This window comes from Glossina fuscipes, unplaced genomic scaffold (assembly GCF_014805625.2).
Source record: "Glossina fuscipes isolate IAEA_lab_2018 unplaced genomic scaffold, Yale_Gfus_2 0, whole genome shotgun sequence".
NCBI classification, from domain to species: Eukaryota; Metazoa; Arthropoda; class Insecta; order Diptera; family Glossinidae; genus Glossina; species Glossina fuscipes.
The window spans coordinates 13,174,382-13,193,765 of record NW_023998414.1 but is presented as its reverse complement, the minus strand read 5'-3'; the positions used below and the strand labels follow the sequence as shown (position 1 = coordinate 13,193,765).

Sequence of the window (19,384 nt, the reverse complement as noted above, 5' to 3'; positions counted from 1 at the left end):
GTGCCAATAAGTACTGACTTTATGGTTTGCATAAAATTTATAGAAAATAAGGGATAAAGGAAAACTTCTTGAAATATTACTAACATTCTCACTAACTATTCATGCGATAATAATAAATTTCGGAAATATGTGTCACGTGTTAAAGCAACCATCATAAGTAACGCAGTCAAACTAATCAACACTGCCTACTATATATTTAATATGTCTGGACAAAAGTCGACACAAAATAATTTTTTGCGAAACTAAATAAGTGTGAGTGTTGCGGGAAAGGAGATCTTTATTGACAACTGTTCCCACATATTGGTTCGAACAAAAATTCAAATCTTTAAACAATTTAGACCACATCAACGTTCAAGATCACGCTTTTCACCAACTCTGCATAGGAATTTTCCAAAAAATCATTTTTATGTGGATCGAAAATTGTCAATTTTTGTTTTTGTTGTTATTCTAGGCAAAGTTGTAGATATGTAAATAAGGCGCAGAACTTAAGCGCGATATATATATAACTTGTAAAATTAATTGCAAGATGCTAGTAAAGCATTCCGTCTAGGCGCGCTAAAATTTCTTCCTTTCGTTCGTCATAGGCTTCGCCAGTAATGCTCATGTAGCTGATATGAATATTTCGGCTACATTTCTGTCCCAGTAGATGATAATTTGTTAATAATAATATTCTTAATCTCCATGTTTTTTTTTTTTTTTTTATATGAAGTTTGTGCAGATGTCTAAGAAGACTTAAGATGGATCGATCAAGTCCGTATCAGATTCTGAATCGATCTAAGCTTGTCTGTCCGTATTTCCATTTTGCTTCGTTATGTTCAACATACAGACCGCATTTTTTGATATATTCTGACGAAATTTACTGCACTGAGGTATTTTGGTCCAATCTTTTATAAAAGGCGGTATTTGAGAAGGACATTAGACTAATAACTATGCTCAGCGAAGTTGTATAGGATATTAAATGGTGGGTTGTGGGCCAGCATAATATCTTTCTTTGTTTTTCAACATGCAGTTAACGATTTTCTATATTAATCTCGCCAATTATTATCTCAGGTGCAATAGAGCTTTTAGTAAAGCCGAAAGCCTTAGATGGTAGTGCTTTAAAACTCTCTTAGAATTTATTTCTCTAACAAAATTAAGAATAATAATAATAATGATAGTAAATGACCCTCAACAATTATGTCGATGTATTACGAACGAAGTAATGAAGCAAATGAAGATGTTTCGATTTTCTGACGATTACTATAACAGACGAAACAGAGGTCACATCGGGGACCTCTTATATTATATAAATTTTTCAAAGAAATGTAAAGCGAAATTAATTTGACCAAAACTGGTTTCTTTTTTCCGTCCTGTCATTTGACTAGGGGCTCAGATTTGATTTCGGCAAAATGTTTTCTGCGCTTTCGTCAATTTACATGCATAGCTTGGTTAACACAAATTTTCCGATTAGTAGAGAAAATGTAAATAGTTGAAAACCTGAGGCGTTAATAACTACTAATGTGTGCCGCCTTCAGATAGACAATCTTCAGCATAATTACATCGTGTTGTGTTAATTTGATGTTCTGTGTGTTAAATAGCTTAAGCAACATAGCCGGATATTTCTGTTATTTATGCTTGATTAAAGTTATAATGCTTATGCGTTCTATTTGCTTTCTGCCTGCAGTGCTACTATATTAGATGAGCTTAAGATTCTTAACAAGGAAAAATTTTTTTTTTTCTAAAGGAAATTCAAATCAAAAGTCTTTGCTATATATATATAATGCAATCTTATTTATCAATAGAACAACTCTGACTATACGATTGTAGTATAAAACTTAAAATGTCTCGCTAGATAATACGCTCGTATTCTCTTTGCTTAATTTTGTTGGCAAGGGAAGAGGATCACCTACTTTACTTTACGTTACTTTAAGATACAAGACTAGTTTTGTTGCAGGTTTCGAATAGGACCATCAAAAACAAAAAGCGTCATAATATAAATTTTATCACTCTACAAATCCCTCGATTGCGCAAAACTTAATTAATTACTAACTAATTTGACTTCAAACGGCCATTCCGTGCGATGTAGTATAAGGTGTGATGAAGTTTTCTTCTCTTTTTTTTTTTTTTTTGTGGCAAAAATTTTAAAATTAAATTTTTTTTTTTTTTTTTTTTTTTTTTTGTTAGGACCAGCGATGTTCATTTTCATATCTTTATGATATTTTATTGCACAATTTATCTCTTCGTCGGCATTCTCGGCATTTCTAGCTTTCTTTTTCTTTTTCTGGAGAACACATTTCTTTATTTTATAAATCAAAGCATCTATCATGTAGATTTATTTTGCACATTCCGAAAGTTAATTGACGCTGCACTATACATTTCGTTGTCTCGTTGCCCTTTGTTCGAATATGGAGAGACTCGTAAATTTCTTATATCTTATTAGGCGTTGCATTCATAGATGAACAAACTTTGTATTAGTTACGCAATAATTAAATAAGATAACACAAATTCAAGGCATGAATTTACCATATATATGCTAAAGAATATATTTGGGGAACAATGAAAATAAAAAATATTTGTTCCTTCAGCAGCGTTATATTATATGCTCAGTCAAGAATAAATAATTGCAAGTATGTTATACCATAGACAATAAAATAACAAGATGGTCCAATATTTTGTATAAAATTTAAACTAGAAATTTATTGCGGATTTGTTGTTGTATTGACTATTATCAATAATTGTGAGAGGGGTGTTAATTAACAGTCATTTAACAGCTTGCTCTTTCATTCTCATCATCTGGTTACACTGGTTATCTATAAAAAATTCTTAACTGGACTTAATTAAAACGAAATATTATTAGTTTGCGTGAACTACAACAATTTTACGCAAACTTTTGTCTACTTCTTTACTAACGACTAATCTTGCAGAAACTATTTAAATTGAAATTGTTAAAGAAAAATGTTAAAAATTTCGAAATCCTAATACCAAAATATATATGCCTGGGATCTATATTGGGGACACGTTAATATAATCCGGCCTTTTCGAACATATGCATAGTCTTTAAATCTTTGCAGCTATTGCAGATATATGTTTCGATCACTTTCTCAATATTCCAAAACGATGAAGTTTGATCGACGTGTTCGTGGATGTACATCGGAAATTAAATTTAAAAATAAACTCGAATCATACGCCTTATCTAGAGAGCTGAAATACAGTAAAGCGAAAATTTTCTCACAATGATACACGGATGCTATGATCATATGGTGATATTCTAGCAGCAGCTTCTCGATTTTATTAATGTTTTTCTTGTGTCTAGTTGTTGAAAGCAAACTAGAAAACTTGGGCAAACCCACCAACTTTTCTCGGACGTTTTCAAATATTTTCTATCAGCCATAAATCACGGTCAACATTTCGGTAGTCCTGGTGGTTACAATTTTGTGAACATATCACCAAATAGAAACGTCAGAAAAGTGATAGAAAATATGTCGACATAATGTTTTTTTGCTTCCATACTATCGACCGTATTATTTGCAACATTTTTTCACAAAGGGGCATAAAAGATTTTAAACCAATTGGGCCATGGCGTTATTTATTATTCTGCGAATGGCGTGGCAGGTGGTCGCGTCCACAATCCTAGCTTTAGACCAAAAATCCCGATCGAATCAGTATTATTTTCGAAAAATTATGGCCCAATTACAGCACTAAGCCTAAGTGTAGCAATATATAGATCGGATGGTGAGAGTGTTTGACAATTTCTCTTAGATATTCGAAAGAATAAATGCTATAGCTTTTTCTGCTTACATAGCCAGACAGATGAACATAAAATTCATTATTTTAAATAATAATTTTTAAAAAGAATCGCGATTCAATTAGCGAATATACAATGATATTACCCTGAAATTCTCGTAGTTTTCACTTTCACTTTTCGGACATCAGCGTTATGATAGTCCTTTGTTTAAAATTCAAAAGTTGCGTGAAATCTGAGCATTGAAATGAGAGCATTTGTTGAAAGAAACTGTATTTTCAAGTAACAATCGTCATGTTCCTCAGTCATGTCGGGCACTTCTGAGACCAAACTCGTAAAGCACACACTAATTGGAAAATTGATACTATACACGTTATGTTCATTCTGCATTCTCCAGTAGTTTAAAATTCGGTCGGAGTCCAATTTACTAAGGCAAATATCGTTCCATTCATTGTCGCTATGCCCAACGCTACTAAATCTTATTTTTATCATCGAACTCATATTTGTTTTCCATAGATAAATTTTGTCAATCGAGAAAGAAAAAAAAGATGAATTCATTCAATTCGTTTGCTTGGCATGTAGCTTTGGTGTGCAGACATGTGGACATATGGACATTTAAAAGAATTATTCATCGAAATTGTGTCGACATTTTGAATGAAAATTATTAGGACAAGTCCCATAACGTTAACACAATTTCATCTCATAAATATACCCTGAACGATGGGTATAAAAAGTACGCTTCAACCCGAGTGTACTTTTCTTCATTATTGCATATAATCCGTGATTTTGTATTAAATATTCTCTCACTGCCAATCCAACTGCCAGATTAAATAACAGCACTTAAAATAGTAATTATACTGCACATATATACATATATATTATTTATTAGCCATGATTTTATAAATATATATAAAATAATAATTTTATCGCACATAACATACCAATAATCAATAATTCTCGGGACTCACACATAAATTTCATTTTGTTTTATGTAATTCGTTATTACTCGAAGCAAATCATGTATGCATGTATAAACAGGATGATGATTAACAAGAAAGAAGTAAGGAGAGACCAATAGGGCATAAACTCCTAGGATGTAAAGCGTGTCGTGCTCCTAACAAGAAATCCATAGTATTATTTTTAAAACGTGCAAATTCTCAAATAACACCTTTCAGAGTTTCATATAATTTCTAGCAATTGTTTTGTGCGTGTAACGCGGCATTTTCTTTCAAAAATCTCAAATCAAAATAAAAAAACTTTCCAGCTCCGCATTCGCTCGTGAATAGAATACACAAAATCAATGAATTATTGATTTCAACAATTGCTTGTAAAATTGGATCATTTGCAATTAGAATTATTAATCCACCAACCGTGGTCTCTAGGCGTGAACGCCAGCATCAATTGTCTGTTTGTAGATTTCAAAAAACGCTCCAGAGAAAATAATTGCAATGAAATGGTAAATTGATTATGGAAACTGAAGCGTATTGTAGAAGCGTTGCCAGATCCTTTAAGGAGAAGAGCCACAACAATATTAGAAAAGCCTTAAGCTGGCTGGAATGAAGTCTATATTAATGAATGAAGTTGAAAAAAAAGGATGTTCTTCCTACTCAACATTATTCCAGGACTTATTGACCGATACATTGTATATATAAATTTATTGGCAACTCGGAAAACTATGCCATAAGGCGCAAAAACAAAGCAGAAAAACTATCACTGCAAATACCAACTGTTTTAAGTCCTTATTAAATTCATGCGAATCACACGCCTATTCTCTGCATAAGCAGAGTTTAAGTATTTGTTATTATTATTATTTATTTTTTATTTTTTTTTTTTTTTTTTGTAGCGAATCCACAGACGGAGTACGAAGCGTTATAAAAAATCTATTTAATTGACTATAAAAAATTCTATATTGTTATAATGGTTTATATTGAAAAGTCTCCGCAGTTTTTTCTATGGTTTCATGCTTCTTTTCGTAGCCTGTTTTGCTCCCCCAAATGGCAAATTTTCATCGAGTTTTTCAGTAACTGCGAGATGCATTTTTGACATCGAAATTTCCGGAACGAAATCGCACAAATCACTCACAGCATTCTCAGCGTATACTTCAATAATTTTTCAGCATGTTTTTGCAGCGTTTTTCCTTTTCTTTATAGTAAAAAAACATTACATAGCGTATTTCTTCATATATTTGACGGATTTTCAAATCAATATAACTTTTCACACGAGCAAAGAATTAGAAAACTATCTGGAAGAAAAATGTAAGCTGATATGTCATCTTTTACACTGTTAAGATGTTCGTTTGAGACAATCAGTTAACTGGCATCAATACCATACCGCGGAAAAAACCGCGGAAAATCTTCAAAATGCCCTATTGTATAAATATCGGATAAGTCTCACTAAACAGCCACCAAATCGTATTTCTTTAAAGAACATTTTTTTCTTCTCTTTACACACAAAAAAAAAAAAACCGATAAACACTATGCGTTATATATGACAGGCGCAAATAAACGATTAAATCAAGCGAAATGAATATTAAACGACATGCTCTAGAATAACTCAGTTGTCGCTTTCATGAACAGACTTTATTTTAACCTTTTTTTGGAAAAACATTTATACGAGTTTTGTATTTTTTAAGAAAAATACTAAACATAACTTTGGTTTGTGCCTGACAATCAATCAAAGCATAACTTCAAGCTTCCACACATTTCAGCTGATAAAGCGAATAAGTTTATGCAAATGTTCAATATATATATATATATATATATATATATATATATATTATTAGGTTAACTTTGTGATAACTATGTGATTTATATGTGAGTTATTTAATTCCTCTTACATTCTTAATTTTTACAAAAAATTGCTTAAAACCAAAGAGGGCAAGTGCACTTTCAAATTAATTTCGAAAGTCAGCCAACATTTTTTGGACAGAAAGTGCCGAAAAACGTATTCAAGGATCTTGATTTTTTAAAACAGTGCAAAAATTATTCCACCCCAGCCGATATCCGTACTATTTATACTACCTTCATCTATCCAAAATGAGAATATAAACTGCTTGAAGACTCTCGACCGCATATAGTGAAAGGCTAAGGTACTCGAAAGCTGGACGACGAAGGTATACTCTAAACTATTGGCGTAATATGCATAGTGATGTGCTTATGCTTAGGTACATCAAGGATGAGTGCTTTAAATACTTAAACAGACCTTCAAGACTTCCTCACCGAATCGTCCTGCAATTGTGTCTCGTCGTTCTTTAACAGGACTGCCTACCTTAGAAACCGCCCACACGCAGTGGTCTGTCCATTTAAGTCGGACGTGCACAAATATTACTCTCTTTCTGTCGACCACCTGTCCTAGTCATCATTGTGCCCGCGCATATCGGGAAAATTCCCTAAGGGGCTGCTCATTTACAAAAAAGAAAGAAGTAAATGAATTTAATAAATACACTTAACTCGTTTTTTACACTGCCCTTTTCGCCCGATTTCACAATAACTCCGTTTATCAATAAGAAAAAATATACTGTTTTACACGAATTTTTTGTTTCTAACGCTTATCTCAAAAGAAATTTTATTTAATTCTTATTTTAACAATATCTTATAGAAGCTACAACTGGAGCAACACCGACACCAATTGTCATTCGGTTGGTGCCCAGCTGCTATTAACAGACTTTACAAGAATAAAAAAAACCAGTAGAAGCTATCAATAACCAACGAAATTCTTCATTTGAATCAATCCTGAGAGGTGCGCTAGATATATCTGATATAACTACTGATGATAGGATTTTTGGTTCAGCGCATAATAAACGCGTGCAAGCTTGTCTTCAAATAGCAAAATTAACCTTTAATCCTAAATTTATTTTCAATTTTATATATTTTTATATATGTGCTAAATTTACACTGTGCACTAGTTCGAGTTTTACTTTCTAATAAATCTGATTTGTTTCTTTCTTCTTTCCTATATATGTACTATGGATTGCATTATTAAATTTTTTTTTTTTTTTTTGCACGGTTTTTTAGGAAATTATTTCGAGTTTTTTCATCTTACACAATTTTTTCAAATCGTGGAACATATCCGCAAATGTATCGTATACCGCATGTATTTTTCACACGATTTTTTTCGCACGGTTTTCTAAGGAACGTATATCCCGTGTAAAAAAAAAAAAAAGTCGGATGTAAATAAATAAATTATGAATGGTCTCTTATGCAGCTGTTTTATTTATGCAAAATTTTCTTTCTAGCGTTTAAAGAACTGCGTTCTTTCCATTTAAGATGTTCTTTCTTAATTAAAAAATTCTGTCAACCAACTCAATGCTAAACTCAATCGGTAAAACTGAATATGTGGACTATATAAAGACTATTATCTTTATGTATTTCAAGCACATTTAAAAAAAGAAGAGCTTGTCTTTAAATCTCTGAATGCAACTGACGATCAAGGAAAGTGAATAAATTGTATAGACGAAAGAAACATAAAACGTTTTAAAAGGTCTTTCATAAATCGACTGCAGGTTTTTAATTAAAATAAAATCGAAAATAATCAGTTCAATTTTTTTTTTTTTTTTTTTTTTTTTCTGAAAAAACGTTAAACGGTCTTGACACACAGCCAAACAAATAAATCTATAGAAATTAATATATGAAACGTTTTAAACCATCTTTAAAGTCATATTCAACTGCTAAGCAGCTTTAAAGAAAAAATCGCTTACATATTTTGCTATGGAAAACGGTAAATAAACTGTAAACTAATTCTCAGTAGATATCCAGATGGGAACCAATGCCTTCTAGGTGCAGGTATTGGATATCAAAAATTTTACACTTTATCACACTCTCCGAAATAGAGAGCAGGCGAGTAAAAACTTGAATAAATTATCCAATTGTTCTCAAAAGATCTCGGGATCTCGGGTTAAAAAATTAAAGAAATCTACAAAACTAATTATTATCAATATTTCTTTGCGTTCTATAAGTACAGTGAACTTTTATTTAGATATTCATTTAAAGTCGCTTAACTTTATCCTTTTTTTTTTTTTTTTTTTTAAAGCGCTGGATAGACCATCCGGTAATGCAGACTGCAAACTCATAACTTCTTTTCCTCTCTTTTTTTTTTTTTTTTTTTTTTTTTTTGAACCAAATTAAACAGTTTATGCTATTTGTTGGCATATACAACAGTTTGCAAGTGTTAATATAAATGTACGTGGCTGCGTGGGTGTCGTAAAATGATTTCGCGTACACACATCCGCTCTCTTATACCGGAATATGTACGCCTCCCTTTTCATATGCGTGTGCATATATGGGCTTGAACGTTGTTGCCGAGTAGTTACGTAACCCGCTTATATACGTCGATTTAATTTTTAATACAATATGAAGCAAAAAAGAAAATGTTTCGCGTGGTAGTTGTCATAATTTATTATCATTATCAGTGTTTTTTTTTTTTTTTTATGCTTCTGCTAGCTTGAACATTTGCTTCATCATTTCTCTTATAACGGATCTATAATATATATATATACATATATACATAATATAATAAAATATATATTGTTATATATATATATATATATTGTTGTTTTTGCCGCAACATGATTTTTATGATTTATTAATTAAAAATTCTTCTTTCAACTTTTTTTTCTTTTTATTAATACTTTTTTTTTTTTTTTTATTATACATATCATTAATTAATTTTTAAACATATAATTGCGTTATTATTATTAGTTGTTTTTTTTTTTTTTTTCTTCTTCTTCTTTTAGACCATGAACAAGCGTGAAGGAACAAATATATTGATATGTAATGTGTGTAAAACCTTTTATACAATCTTATATTATTATCAATAAGTGAGGAAAACGCACATCCCCAACCAGTTAACAAAAGTTAGCCATTTTTGTCATAAAACAGAGCCAAACCCAAGAAATAACAACAAATATGGCTATAAATATGGTCGTTATCGTTAAATGTTTATAACCATTTCACGAGAGATACATTAACACATAGAAATAAAAATTGCAAAGAGACATAAAATGTACATCAGCGGCTAAAAGGCATTATAATACAAGTCAAAGTATATATTAAGCGATAAACGTTACGACACATATTTACTCAGCAATCATTTAAGTTAAGTCAAAATTAAAGAGACTTAAATAGAGTAAATAAGGAAAATGTTCATAAGTATAACAAGTGCTGAAATGCTAGGCAAAGAAAATGAAAAACAAAGGCAAAGTATTAATGTACGCGACGATTAAATTCGATGATTTTGAACTTTCTATGAAACCTTCCTATAAAATGACAATTTTTTTTTTTTTAGTACTACTGAGTTGCTCAAGCATTAAACATGTACCGTTAAAAATTGCATTTACGACATTCATTATTTTTACTGTTTGATTGGCAGAAAACCGCTGTCGAAGCTTGTCATAGATATACTGTTGCAAATCGAATGGGATGTTCTGCCGCACGCGGTGTACTCACCAGATATAGCGCCTGCTGATTACCACCTGTTCAGAGCGATCCATGACGTATTAAAGCTATATAAAGCGCTGGCAATGTATTTTTAGTAATCCTACGATGTATGTTGGAGTTACTGAGAACTTTGAACCGTAACTTTTCAACTCCAATCTTAATACGATGAAGATTTTTTGCTACCAGACTTTCTACACTTTTCTCTTCAATTTGGTAGGATTGATATTGAACACACTTTTTTTATTAATTTTCTGTACGAAACGATAGATCTATCTCTCTCTCTCTCTCTCTCTCTCTCTCTCTCTCTCTCTCTCTGCACTTTTCTAATTTCGTAATTCAACTCAAAATTAAAAGCAATAACTATCTGAAAAATTTCCGCCAGGAATTACGATTTATGGCAGCTTTGGGTATGTCGCTACTTCATTACCACCGTTATATTAGATTGCACAGTTCATTTGTTATTCTGGCAATTATGCGAACTGGTTTGTTCAGGCATGCAACCGATCAAATTTCCCAATCTATTGTATTAATACTGTTAGACCTTTGCAATGTAGTTGCCGTAGTTCAGAAGAGATCATCTCGTACTTTACTGCTCTTATTACTATGCAAAACAGTTACGCCATAAGTGTTCCCCAACACTGTAGAAGTCGATATAATAACAATGTTAGGGCACTTCGTTTTAATTCTAGTAACTTGTAATGTCAAAATGGAAAGTTTAACTTGACAAAACATAGTACAATCACGGCGCCTTTGTAGAGTCTTTAGCTTGCCTTAAACGTCCCTATGGTGCACACAATTAGCAACAACTGTTTTCTCGCTACTTTAAATCAATTATATAAAATTATGCACAATTATCGTAGTCGTAGCCAAACGGGTAAAATGTTCGACCGAACAACCCAAGTTCAATTTCTGGAGTGGTTGACCAAAAATTGCAATTTGCTAAAATTTTACGATACATTGTAATAAAATCAATTTTAATGTTTTACGAATTTTCAAATTTTTATTTCCCTATCTTCCCTAAAAGAATACTAAATGAACTTAAATGAAATTTTCATTACATTCAATAGCCTAACGGTTAAGACTTTTTGGTTACCAAATTGTGAAAAGAGGTCCATCTCGGGCATTTTTAAAGGGTTTTCCGAAACGTGAGACCCGGGCAAATATTGAAAGATAAAGCTTGATTGTCGTCCCGAAATCGATTTTACGAGCAGAAGAGAAAACAAATAGTCTTTGATTTCGCTAAAATCTTCAAGGACAATAGCGATATAAATATTGTACCATTAGGAAAGTGAAACAATGGGTACGGAAAGCATCATCTTATTTCCCTCCTAATATACGGACATCCTATCCACTAGATTACGCAGCATTCCAAACATTTTAAATTTTGAGAAGTCTCACTTTCGTTAACGCATGGGCTCGAGTAAAAGATGCCACAAGTGTGTGAGAATTTAGATTGTCTGTGAAAGGGTCCTCCCAAGCAAAGGAAATGAAAATCCCTTAAAATCATTAAGTTACAATTTGTCATAATACAAGTAACGAATGAATTTCAAAGCTTGTACTGAAGAATTATAATAAAGAAAAGAAATGCTTTTTAATTAATCAAGATGTAAGGGATTTGGGCGTCGATAAATTTCACATTTATAAAAAGTTTATGGAATAAATGTTTCTTGTTGTGCTAAGCTAAACGCTTAAGCGGAAGCAAAAATATTCATGCAAGATTTAAATCGATAAGCAATTTTTCGCTGACGCAGCTAGTAGACTATCATTTAAAATGGTTAGCCATACCTGAGTGCACGTGTTTGTGTACATTCACTTTAAAACTAGAAACATCAAGAGCGGTGAGAAGGATTACCGCAAATATGTTGATAGACAACGTAGCTGAAAAACGAGAAGTCACGGTTGTGCCATATACCGTGTACGCATTATGTCAGAACATTCGATTGAAAACGCTTTGAAGGATTTCATCTCAGTATAACATTTGCTATGAAGGCAAATGCACTTGTAGTAGTAGTATACAATAATTAAAAGTTTTGTTAATTCGTACTTTGTAAAGATAATCGTTTTAAAAACTTCTCATCGTTAAATTATTTGTCTCTTGAGACATTCGTAGAATTTCTTAAAACTATCGCAATACCTTTCGTGTGATCTTCAATCTAATATCGTTAAGAGCCATTAGTATTAACGTTAAAGTTAAAAAATCCCTCCGAATTTTTAGTATTAACGGTATATATATGTATATATAGACATCATTCTACCTCATTTTCTTTTTAGTGTAATTAAATTTTTTTTAAATTTTATTATGCACATTTATTGATTTATGACATACTAGTTGTATTTTCTTATTTTCATTAACCCAAGAAGCGTGTCCTAACAAGAAAGTTGTCGTTCTTAACGTTACAATGCATGTCGTAGACGACATTATGCATACGAACGTTTAAAAGTTTGCATATAATGATCGTTAAAGTTTTTATACTTCTATGCAAGTACAAAGAAGTACAAAAGAACAAAAAACAGTCTATTTGGAGTACGCTTTTGAAAAGTAATAGAGCTCGCTCAAAAAGGGGAATAAAGCATCCCCAAGTCATCATAGTTTTATGTGGTCATGATTTTTGGCTTGTTATCAAGCATTTCATCTAAATCCTTACATAAGGTTGGACGACGCCTGCATCAAGTTGCCTTTTTGACGAATGCACACGAAAAGGTTTTCCCCCTTCTTTTTTATATATAAAAGCTAATAAAAAACAAAAACATATATAATTGGTTAGAAAGGGAACAAAAACTTCAATAACATATAACATATAATTCTTGTTTTTTCCTCTGATCTGCATCCCCTATTAGTAGCTAGTATCCAGCAAAGAGAGAAATAGGTAAAGAGGTTTTTTTTTCTTCACTATCTATTAATCCTGCAGACATTGAGTGGCGGTTCGACTTTTCACTAAAGCTTTTACACTAATTTAAATAGTTCCACATAATTTAATAGTCCACTTGCTTTAAGCATAACTTTTTTTTTTTTTGCAATATTAAATTATTTCAAATAAATTAATAAATTAATTAAAGAGTTAAGGTTAACGGATCAAACAAATTTCCTATTAAGGCTCACAATTGTATAGGCATAGATGAGTCAAGCGAAAAATACACGTATAATTCTTGCTTGTCTTTTCCGCAAGTTACATAATTTCGTTTTCCTTCTAGTTTCTCAGGTAATATATTTAACGCAATACAGTTCTTATCACCCGCAATAATAAAAAAGATAACGATTCGGTTTTCCAAATCTTTTGCGAAAATATTCCTTATTTCAATCTCTTTTGATTAATTGTTCTTCTTTGAGTTTGATAAGACAAAGGAAATGAAAAGTTTCTGAAGGAAACACGCAAACATTGACTGCTTCCTTCATAATTACCTACTGGCTTAACGTAAATCGTTACTATTGAAGTAACGAATTTTTTTCCGTAATCTCCGTCTTGTTTAATCACATAATACATGGTTTGGTAGATGTCATCTCTCTTAATGAATCCATATGTTGTTTTGGTAACGTTACCGTCATTTTTATAAAACAGTGGAGGAATCTGTATTCCCTGTGTTACGCCATCAAAATAACTGTAAAATGCAAACTGACGGCCGGAGTGTTATGACATTTTAAAACACTTCATATCTTTAGATTGGTATTTTCTAAAACTTCTCTCCTAAATCTGTACGTCATACTACGAGCTTATTGAGTTATATGTTGTGTAATGACTTCTTGGAAGCTACAGCATGATAACTTAAAAGACTAAAAGTCAGCACTATTTTGTTATTGCTTTTTGTCCGCCTTTCAAGGTGTCAAGGATACCGATGCAGATAATTTTGATAATACTAAAAACTACCAAGTAACTTGAGAATTTAGTGGCAGCTGGATCGCGGCGATGTACCTTCGCCTAACGGAAAATACCCTCGGAGATGCCCTCTAAGAACGTATCGCAAATTCAAATGGAAGCGTGCTGTCGGCTACATATTGCTTTGCTCAAAGCTATAATACATTACTTAAAAAATTGGTTGCCCACGGAGGTAAGGATCCCTAAAAAGAATTGCTCAGTACATGTTTGCTGCAAACTGCGTAGGAAATATCTTTAGCCCAAGTGCTGAAAGTTACGCCTAAGCTTCGCGGAAGTATTAAATAAACAGGTGTTGCCATTTTCCCGTTCATTGACTTCGGGAAATCGAAGGGCACGTATTGGTGCAGATTGCCATACTTCCTTAGCGCAACAGTTATTATTATTTCAATGTATTTCATATTCTTATAGTGCATTACATACAAACTGCAACAGTTATTGATATGAAATTTGCGGAATAAAATTGATTAAAACTCTGTAAATACCTTATCTAAAATTGATTGCCATTTATTCGCACTCGTACACACACATACAAGATTTTCACTAAAAGTTTGTTAACCTCTATTCGGATAGACATGAATTGTGACTGCTTATATTAGGTGATAAGACATAGTCAAATTATTATAAATTGTAAAAATATTTGTCGCAATCAATCAGGAATTATTGGAAATTTTTACCTAAAAATAATGTGCCATCAAACTCGGTTAGCTATCATTAAGAGAAGAGTTTCGAAAATTGAAAGCTGAGCAGAAATAATTCTTAAATCTGTTCATAGTATTTGCCTATCAAGTTAAAAGATTGTTATCATCAATTCGCTATAATGCTCAAGTACTCGGATTTAAGACAACAGCTCCGAAAAAAAATATCCAGCTGCCATGAAAATTTTTTTTACAAGAAACATTTTTCCATTTAGCTTCTTTCCCGAGTCATAAATCGAATTTAGAATTATATATACATATATATAATAGAAAATAGAAAAAGTTATTTTTATTTGCATTCTTGAGGCCAAGTAATGATGCTCCCAACAAAGGGATTATGTTACTAATAAGAAATGTCTATCTGTTTTTAGGAAAACTTCTTGTTCTATATTCGAAGACCAACTTCATCTATACCGAATAAAATCGAATAAAAAAATATCAAAAATGTCAAATCGAAAAATAAATCCAAAGATTCACGTGTAGACTAAAAGCGAAAAGAAGAACAGGAAAGTATATTTTTTATTATTAGCCAACATAAACGAATATTTATCAGTGTTTACGGGTTCTCAGATCTCAAGTGCGTTAGAGCTTGCTTGGTCCCTGCTGTAGTGAGCCCACCACCTACCCATCTTTCTTCTCCCTTACTTCTTACCCCGTCACCGTTTTACCACGTTTTACAGCTGTAAAGGATACTCCTTGAATGATTGATCATATCTTAAAAAAAAAAAAGAAGATAAGTAACAATAACAGAAAAAAGTTGTGGATATCAATCAACTCCTGCAGCCTGAAGTTGAACGTGTAGTGTTGCCCGTTTCTTGATATGAAATAAAAACGTAAATAAAATATTCTTTTAATTAAAATTTGGATCAAATTTTGGTCTCAATCTATTGCCTGGATCATGCAATTACTTGTGGAATACAAATCGTATGTGATTGTATAGCGTCCAACAATTGTGAAAACTTACTACACAAACAATAAATCCTTGATTATATATCCTGCATATCGGATAAAGCTTATATTTGATTAAATGTCCTCGTATATAAGGATTCTTGCCACTGCGGTGTAAAGAAAACACACATCTGATATTCTTAAATGACTTTATATGTGTACAAAAATTAATTTTTGGTCCAAAGTGTCATTTTTAAACATGAAAATGGCATTACAGTTACCGTCAGTGAATGACATGATAACTGCATTTTTTTTTTTTTTTTTTTTTTTTGATAAAAAGTAAGTGATTTCGTCTTGAGCGGGATGTGGTTTCAACAAAATGGTGATTTTATGATAAAATCCATTTATTGGGAGAGGAATTGAACGATCGTTCAATGTCGAGAAATGTGGCAAAGATCATACGATGTAACTTTATTTGGTTTCTCACGTTGGAATAATGTGTCGGAGCATTGGGTTACTAATATAAATCGCGAACTCTGAATAACCTTATTGATCAAGATTATTCGCATTATTGGTCGAGAGACGATATCATGTTTAATTAATAATGGCATTATTCAATAACTAAAATAAAAGAAAATTTATGTGAATATCTTTTATATTTAAGTTTTGAAAAAGAAGAAAAAACAAACACTTCTTCGATGACTATATATATATATATATATATATATATATATACAAAATGAAATATGCCTTTCTTAAATATCACCTAGATGTCTACTTTATGTAGCGGAAAATTATTGATAAATATGTGTTCAGTGTCCTAAGAAATATCAAACCATTTGTAATTCGATTATTGGTTACAACAACAGTCAGAACTAATTAAGGCAAAATCAGTTATGGATATGCATATATATATTACGAAACTTTAGCAATCTGATAAGTATAGTTATAACTTTAAATAATTGCGACTTCACTTGCAATTTAGTCTTTCATATTTATTCGTGCATTTAGGATGGACGGACCGCCTCAACGGGGCCTTGACGATTTTTCATTAGCCGTTCTGTAAATGCATACGCATTAATTCACAACTGATTATATGAATAAGGAAAACAAATGATCTGAATCAGAATATACTAGAAATGTGAAACGAATCATTTTCGTTTTCGATCTTGGCAACTTTCAATATCAAAAATGCTACAGAGATGAAGAATAGAAGGAGAGATTTTGGAAATCGATTTCCAAACACAAAATAAATGCGCCAAACTTTAAACTTCTATCACGATTTCTTGAATCACACGGGTTCCCTACACAGGCAAGGAAAAATGGATCATTAAAACGTATTGTTTTATTAGTTAGTGTTGCCTTTACATTAACATAACGCAAGAAATATAGTCTAATATTCTATGCTTAGAACAGTGTTAGATAATTATATATAGTTTCTGTGCTATTTATGATAATATTTATGAAAAGTCAACTTTACCGATTGTATAATTAATCCAAAGCAAAAATTTTCTGCACATCCAACGCTATAGAATATAGCTTAGGAAAGCTAAATTGTTTGTTAAGCGATTAATTGACAAAATATCCATTCGCTCGTTATTCTTTAAAATAATTCTTAATACATTGTTTTTATAATCGTTTCACAACAACTGGTTCATTTATTTCACCTAAACGATAATTACTTAGATCTGAAAAAACAAAAATAAAATAATAATAATAATTATTTCTTTCTTGTTTTTTAACTTATAATGCGTTGAAAATAATTTGTAAATCCTTTGAATATTCTGCAAATTACGTTCGGTTTGCATTTTCGTTTTTTTTTTTTTTTAGGAGGAAAACTTTAAAATTCCTTTGCTTAACTTATTCGAAAGTAAGATTAGTGTTTACAACAAGTACCTTTCCTTTGAGATATATAATTACGTGAGAAAATTATTTTTTCTTTGCTTTTTTTTTTTATTTATTTATTTATTTATTTTTATTTATTTATTCTTTTTTTTTTTTGTATTACGTTGCTTTGCTTTTCTATTATTTTATCCTAGTTTCCTCTTGCTTTTTATTCCTTTGAAGTGCATGTAAGAATATTTCATTGTATTCGTTTAAAGGAAAAAATTATTTTCTTTTTCTTTTTTTTTTTTGTTTCTGTTATTTTATGATTGATTGACTTTTTTTTTAATTTTTTAATTTAGTGATTGATTGAAAGAATTTTGTTTATTTTTTGTTCTTAAATTTATTTATTGATTTGATTGATGGACACAGCGAAGTCTTTAATTGATTGCATTTGACAAGAAAATTGAAGAAAATGCATTACACACAACGCACAATAGTCGTATAAAATAATATTATTAAACCTTATTATTATTTATTTATTTTTTATTTTACTCCATGTTTTGTTATTGGCCATGTAATGTAATTTTCTGCATTCTCAAAAATATATTTAGCATAAAATCTCATTAAAAGCAACAACCAAACCAATGTCAGCGAGCGCCACGAAATGGCCCCGAAAGCCCGAAAGCCAAATGCTTTGCTCATTACATTGCACATACGCACCGATGAATTTGCAAACATAATTGATAAGTGTTAGTGTTTACGTGTCTAAATGCACAAACGCGTGAATACACACACACGGTCGCAAAATGAAAAAAAAAAAAAAAAAAAATATATATATATATGTATATATATACATATATATATATATGGATATATATGTATATATCTATGTATATATATATACATATATATATATATTTATTTATTTATAAGTATATATATGTAAGTTTATAAGTTGAGATTTTTAGTGGTGGAAACATTTTAAATGCTTGACATTGCCTTGCACTTGCTGGGCTTGTGTGTACTATATGTGATACTGGCTTAAGTTCACTCAATAGTGAAATGTGAGTTAGCCGCTCTAGGCCAGCTTTATAATTATCTCTTTATAAATTTAAATATTCACACTTCTACTTTTGTGTTGGAATACGATAGCTAAATATATGAAAATTTGCACACCTTTGGCGTTATAAATTGAAGCTTAAGCAAAAAAAAAAATAAATAAATAAAAGATTATGTATATATATATATATATATATATATATATATATATACATATATATCCCAACATTTACTTATTATCAATGGAAACACTGCATAAGCATTTTAGTTTTATGCACATATATATATCACATCACATCATATAGGTTTACATATACAATGTAATATATATATATTGTACATGTACGTACATTTGTATATGTATATTAGTAACGTAAGATAATTATCCTTGATCTAACCTTACACTCCTGTTGTCAAACTTATTCGTTTTTCTTATGCATATTTAATATTATTAACATTATTTTTGTTATGCTTTTTCTTTTTCTTTTTGTTTTTTTTTTTTTGCGTTTTAGTTTTTCCTTTTTTTCGTTTGTTCTTTTTTTTTTTTTTTTGATATTATATTTATATATTTTTTAACGGTATATATGTTTGCCGCGTCCTAACAGTCAACACGTTACGCATACCGTTAATGAGCACGTTTACCAATCAACTGTTTTTTCTTAGCAAAGCCAACCTGATTTTATATCACAATTGTGCTAAACCTTAACGATATTATAACAGTTATTTAAAATGCAATCTCTCTATCAAACCAAATTTTTGCTCTCACCTATGCTTATCACTCTTGCATTGCAAATATTTTCTCTCTTAAAATTCATATAAACTTTATAAGCTTTCTCTTAACATTTTCAAACTGTTATAATTTAGTATTGAAGTCATTATTGAATTCTA

The 19,384-nt window shown here is 31.0% G+C and overlaps 1 protein-coding gene across 1 annotated transcript in view; it reads right to left on the bottom strand.

Moving 5' to 3' along the window:
• LOC119632204 overlaps positions 1–18,985 on the bottom strand; it is a 72,569-nt gene extending 53,584 nt beyond the window's left edge. The window contains exons 1-2 of the mRNA XM_038025012.1: positions 18,847–18,985; positions 17,091–17,298 (exon numbers count right to left, since the gene is read on the bottom strand). The gene's annotated coding sequence lies outside the window, so the exon portion shown is untranslated. The remainder of the gene's footprint in view (positions 1–17,090; positions 17,299–18,846) is intronic.
• Between the last annotated feature and the right edge of the window lie 399 nt (positions 18,986–19,384).